This window comes from Arachis hypogaea, chromosome 19 (assembly GCF_003086295.3).
Source record: "Arachis hypogaea cultivar Tifrunner chromosome 19, arahy.Tifrunner.gnm2.J5K5, whole genome shotgun sequence".
NCBI lineage: Eukaryota > Viridiplantae > Streptophyta > Magnoliopsida > Fabales > Fabaceae > Arachis > Arachis hypogaea.
Genome location: NC_092054.1, coordinates 67,277,911 through 67,284,658, shown reverse-complemented (window position 1 = coordinate 67,284,658; position 6,748 = coordinate 67,277,911). Strand labels below are relative to the sequence as shown.

General features: G+C 39.2%; 1 non-coding gene across 1 annotated transcript; it reads right to left on the bottom strand.

Moving 5' to 3' along the window:
* Window positions 1–3,694: 3,694 nt before the first annotated feature.
* LOC112782108 (small nucleolar RNA R71) lies at window positions 3,695–3,802 on the bottom strand. The gene has a single exon (XR_003192847.1). It is a non-coding gene; the product is annotated as a small nucleolar RNA R71 (small nucleolar RNA).
* Window positions 3,803–6,748: the final 2,946 nt, after the last annotated feature.

Genomic DNA, 6,748 nt, shown 5'->3' with positions numbered 1-6,748 from the left:
TTATATTTTTATTAGTTTTTAAATAAAAATCACTCTTCTGGACTTTACTATGAGTTTGTGTGTTTTTCTGTGATTTTAGGTATTTTCTGGCTGAAATTGAGGGACCTGAGAAAAAATCTGATTCAGAGGCTGAAAAAGGATTGCACATGGTGTTGGATTCTGACCTCCCTGCACTCAAAGTGGATTTTCTGGAGATACAGAAACCCAATTGGCACGCTTTTAATTGCGTTGAAAAGTAGACATCCTGGGATTTCCAGCAATATATAATAGTCCATACTTTTTCCGAGATTTGATGGCCCAAACAGGCGTTCCAAGTCAGCTCAAGAATTCTGGCGTTTAACACCAAAACTGGCACAAAAGCTGGAGTTAAACGCCCAAACTGGCACAAAAACTGGCGTTTAACTCCAAGAAAAGTCTCTACACGAAAATGCTTCAATACTCAGCCCAAGCACACACCAAGTGGGCCCGGAAGAAGATTTTTGCATTAATTACTGATTTCTGTAAACCCTAGCCTACTGGTTTTCTATAAATAGGACCTTTTGCTATTGTATTTTACATCTTGGGACGTTTAGTCCTTAGACCTTTGAGGCTGGCCATTCGGCCATGCTTACACTATTTGTTCTTATGTATTTTCAACGGTGGAGTTTCTACACCCCATAGATTAAGGTGTGGAGCTCTGCTGTTCTTCATGAATTAATACAAAGTACTATTGTTTTTCTATTCAACTCAAGTCTATTTCTTCCCCAAGATATTCATTCGTTCTTCAACTTGATGAATGTGATGATCCGTGACACTCATCATCATTCTCACCTATGAACATGTGCCTGACAACCACCTCTGTTCTACTAGCAATGGCTTGAATGCGTATCTCTTGGGTTTCTAATTTAAGATTGGAACCTTCGTTGTATAGGCTAGAATTATTGACAGCCATTCCTGAGATCCGGAATGTCTAAACCTTGTCTGTGGTATTCTGAGTAGGATCTGGGAAGAAAAGACTATGACGAGCTTCAAACTCGCGATTGTGGGGCGTGTGACAGACGCAAAAGGATCAATGGATCCTACTTCGACATGATCGAGAACCGACAGCTAATTAGCCGATGTTGTGACAGAGCATCAGGACCATTTTCACTGAGAGGATGGGATGTAGCCATTGACAACGGTGATGCCCAACATAAAGCTTGCCATGGAAAGGAGTATGAATGATTGGAAGAAGGGAATAGGAAAGCAGAGGTTCAAGGGGAACAAAGCATCTTTATACGCTTATCTGAAATCCACCAATGAATTACATAAGTATCTCTATCTTTATTTTATGTTTTATTTTCATCACCATAAACTCCATAACCATTTGAATCCACCTGACTGAGATTTACAGGATGACCATAGCTTGCTTCAAGCCGATAATCTCCGTGGAATCGACCCTTACTCACATAAGGTTTATTACTTGGACGACCCAGTGCACTTGCTAGTTAGTTGTGCGGAATTGTGACAAAGTTTGATTCACGTTTGAGAGCTCCAAGTCCTTTGGCGCCATTGTTGATGATCACAATTTCGTGCACCAAGTTTTTATCGCCGTTGCCGGGGATTGTTCGAGTTTGGACAACTGACGGTTCATCTTGTTGCTTAGATTAGGTATCTTTTCTCCAGAATTTTTAAGAATGAATTCTAGAGTTTCAACGTGATGTTCCCACCATCACAAAAGCTGATTGATTCTCATCAATTTAGCTATTGAATGTAATGTCCTACTGAAGCTTGGCCAAACATGTCTAATCCTTTTTAGAGTGAAGCTTTAGACTAACATTGCATGATTCCTGGAATTCTTATTAAAAGTTTTGATTCTCTTTATTTTCTTTTTCATATAAGTTTCGAAATTCACAAAAAAATTTATAAAACCATAAAAATAAAAAATTATTTTATGTTTCTTGTTTGAGTCTAGTATCAATTTTTAAGTTTGGTGTCAATTGCATTCTTCTTGCATTTTTCGAAAACATGCAATATGTTCTTCATTAATCTTCAAGTTGTTCTTGATGATTTCATTGCTCTGATCTTTAAATTCTTTTGTTTTGTGTGTTTTATTGTTTTTCATATGCATTCTCAATTTCTTAGTGTCTCTTATATGAAAATTTTTAAGTTTGGTGTCTTGCATGCATTGTTTATTTGATCTTAGTTGCATTTTTATTGTTTCTTATCATTAAAAATTCAAAAAAATATTTTCAAAATTATGTCTTCTCAAGTCAATAATACAGAGAATTGAAGATTCAGAACATTCAGCAGAGGAATCAAACAGAAAAAGCTGGGCGTTCAAAACGCCCAGTGAAGAAGGAAAACTGGTGTTTAAACGCCAGCCAGGGCACCTGGCTGGGCGTTTAACGCCCAAAAAGGTAGAGTTTTGGGCGTTAAATGCCAGAATGGGCACCATTCTGGGCGTTTAATGCCAGGATGACACTAGAGGGAAGATTTTGTTTTTAATTCACATTTTTTTCAAGTTTTCATAATTTTTCAAAATCAAATCTTTTTCAAATCATATCTTTTCAATCATATCTCTTTCAAAATTAATTTCTTTCCATTTTATATTTATTTTTACTATTTTCAAAAATCCTTGCTATAATTAAAGATTTACTTCAAAATTTTCAAGTTGTTACTTGCCTATTAAGAAAGGATCAAACTTTAAATTTTAAAATCATATCTTTTAATTTCTTGATAGTTAAGTAATCAACTTTAATTTTAAAAATTTTCTTTTTCTAAATTGATTTTCAATCATATCTTTTCAAACATATCTTTTCAATCACATCTTTTTCAAAATTAATTTTTTTCAATCATATCTTTTTCTAATTTCAAAATCTTTTTCAAAAATCACTTTATTTCTTTCCCAATCTTAGTTTTCGAAAATCTCAATCAAATTTTCAAATTTCTTTTTAATTATTTCAAAATCTTTTTAAATTATTTTCGAAAATTCTTCCCCTCTTCTCACATCCTTCTATTTAAAGGACTAAGACTCCTCATCAAGGTGCAATTCGAACTATGTCCCTCTTGATAAGTTCGAATTCCCTCTTCTCCACCTCCTCCTTCTATTCTTCTTTTCCTCTGACACCTCAAGAAATCTCTATACTGTGACATAGAGGATTCCCTATTTTCTTGTTATCTTCTCTTTCATATGAGCAGGAACAAAGATAAAGGCATACTTGTTCAAGCTGATCCTGAACCTGAAAGGACCTTGAAGAGAAAGCTAAGAGAAGCTAAAGAACAATTCTCTTTATAGGGCCTAACAGAACTCTTCAAAGAAGAAGAAACCATGGCAGCCGAAAACAACAACAATGCCAACAATGCAAGGAAGGTGCTTGGTGACTTTACTGCACCTACTCCTGATTTCTATGGGAGAAGCATCTCTATCCCTGCCATTGGAGCAAACAACTTTGAGCTTAAGCCTCAATTAGTTTCTCTAATGCAACAGAATTGCAAGTTTCATGGACTTCCATTGGAAGATCCTCATCAGTTCTTAGCTGAGTTCTTGCAAATCTGTGACACTGTCAAGACCAATGGGGTTGACCCTGAAGTCTACAAACTTATGCTTTGTCCTTTTGCTGTAAGAGACAGAGCTAGGACATGGTTGGATTCACAACCTAAAGAAAGCCTGAACTCTTGGGAAAAGCTAGTCAATGCCTTCTTGGCAAAGTTCTTTCCACCTCAAAAATTGAGTAAGCTTAGAGTGGAAGTCCAAAGCTTTAGACAGAAGGATGGTGAATCCCTCTATGAAGCTTGGGAAAGATACAAGCAATTGATCAGAAGGTGCCCTTCTGATATGCTTTCTGAATGGAGTATCATAGGTATTTTCTATGATGGTCTGTCTGAACTATCCAAGATGTCATTGGATAGCTCTGCTGGAGGATCTCTTCATCTGAAGAAGACGCCTGCAGAAGCTCAGGAACTCATTGAAATGGTTACAAATAACCAATTCATGTACACCTCTGAAAGGAATCCTGTGAATAATGGGTCAACTCAGAAGAAAGGAGTTCTTGAGATTGATACTCTGAATGCCATATTGGCTCAGAATAAAATATTGACCCAACAAGTCAATATGATTTCTCAGAGTCTGTCTAGAATGCAAGCAGCAACAGGCAGTACTAAGGAAGCCTCCTCTGAAGAAAAAGCTTATGATCCTGAGAACCCAGCAATGGAATAGGTGAATTACATGGGAGAACCCTATGGAAACACCTATAATCCTTCATAGGGAAATCATCCAAATCTATCATGGAAGGATCAACAGAGACCTCAACAAGGTTTCAACAATAATAATGGTGGAAGAAACAGGTTTAGCAATAGCAAGCCTTTTCCATCACCTTCTCAGCAACAGACAGAGAATTCTAAGCAAAGCCACTCTGACATAGCAACCATTGTCTCTGATCTAATCAAAACCATTCAAAGTTTCATGACTGAAACAAGGTCTTTCATTAGAAATTTGGAGGGACAATTGGGTCAGCTGAGTAAGAAAATTACTGAACTCCCTCCTAGTACTCTCCCAAGCAACACAGATGAAAATCCAAAGAGAGAGTGCAAGGCCATAAACACGTCTCACATGGTCGAACCTGGAGAGGAGGAAGAGGCAGTGATCTCCACTGAAGAAGACCTCAATGGACGTCCACTGACCTCCATGGAGTTCCCTAATGAGGAACCATGGGAATTTGAGGCTCACACTGAGACCATAGAGATTCCATTAAATTTACTTCTGCCTTTCATAAGCTCTGATGAATATTCTTCCTCTGAAGAGGATGAAGATGTCACTGAAGGGCAAGTTGCTAAGTACCTTGGAGCAATCATGAAGCTAAATGCCAAGTTATTTGATAATGAGACTTGGGAGAATGAACCTCCATTGCTCATCAAAGAACTAGATAACTTGACTAAGCAGAGATTACCTCAAAAGAGACAGGACCCTGGAAAGTTCTCAATCCCTTGTACCATAGGCACCATGACCTTTGAGAAGGCTCTGTGTGACCTAGGGTCAAGCATAAACCTTATGCCTCTCTCTGTAATGGAGAAGATAGGGATCATTGAGGTACAAGCTGCAAGAATCTCACTAGTGATGGCAGACAATTCAAAGAAACAAGCTTTTGGACTTGTAGAGGATGTCTTGGTAAAGGTTGAAGACCATTACATCCCTGCTGATTTCATAATCCTAGAGACTGGGAAGTGTATGGATGAATCCATCATCCTTGGCAGACCCTTCCTAGCCACAGCAAAAGCTGTGATTGATGTTGACAGAGGAGAATTGATCATTCAAGTGATTGGAGACTCCCTTGTGTTTAAAGCTCAAGGATATCTCTCTGTCACCATGGAGAGGAAGCATGAAGAGCTTCTCTCAACACAGAGTCAAACAGAGCCCCCACAGTCAAACTCTAAGTTTGGTGTTGGGAGGCCACAACCAAACTTTAAGTTTGGTGTTGAACCCCCACATTCAAACTCTAAGTTTGGTGTTGGAAGGTTCCAACATTGCTCTGAACATCCGTGAGGCTCCATGAGAGCCATTGTCAAGCTATTGACGTTAAAGAAGCGCTTGTTGGGAGGCAACCCAATTTTTACTTATCTATGTTAAATTTCTATTTTCTTTTGTTATTTTATGTTTTCTGTAGGTTGATGATCATGTGAAGTCACAAAAATAATTGAAAAAATCAAAAACAGAAGGAAAAACAGAATGAAAAATAAAACACCCTGGAGGAGACAGTTTCTGGCGTTTAAACGCCAGTAAAGGTAGCAGAATGGGAGTTAAACACCCAGTCTGGCACCATTCTGGGCGTTTAATGCCAGAAAAGGGCACCAGATTGGCGTTTAACACCAGGAATGGGCAAGAAGCTGGCGTTAAACGCCAGAAATGGGTAGCAGCCTGGTGTTTAACGCCAGGATTGGCAGTAAAGGGCGTTTTACACGCCACTTGGTGCAGGGATGAGATATCCTTGACACCTCAGGATCTGTGGACCCCACAGGATCCCCACCTACCCCACCACTCTCTCTCTTCTTTACCCATTCACCAATCACCTCAATACCTCTTCCCCAAAAAACCCTCACCTATTATATCCCACCATTCTCTTCACCACTCACATCCATCTTTCATAAAACCCCACCTACCTCACCATCCAAATTCAAACCACTTTCCCTCCCAAACCCACCCTCTATAGCCGAACCATACACACCCCTCTCACTCCTATATAAACCCATCTTTACTCCTTCATTTTCACACAACCTAAACACCACTTCTCCCCCTTGGCCGAAACACAAAGCCCACTCCATCTCCTCTATTTCTTCTTTTTCTACTCTTTTCTTTCTTCTTTTGCTCGAGGACGAGCAACCTTCTAAGTTTGGTGTGGTAAAAGCTAAAGCTTTTTGTTTTTCCATAACCATTTATGGCACCAAAGGCCGGAGAAACCTCTAGAAAGAGGAAAGGGAAGGCAAAAGCTTCCACCTCCGAGTCATGGGAGATGGAGAGATTCCTCTCAAGGGTGCATCAAGACCACTTCTATGAAGTTGTGGCCAAGAAGAAAGTGATCCCCGAGGTCCCTTTCAAACTCAAAAAGAATGAGTATCCGGAGATCCAACATGAGATCCGAAGAAGAGGTTGGGAAGTTCTCACCAACCCCATTCAACAAGTCAGAATCTTAATGGTTCAAGAGTTCTATGCCAATGCATGGATCACCAAGAACCATGATCAAAGTGTGAACCCAGACCCTAAGAATTGGCTTACAATGGTTCGGGGGAATTACTT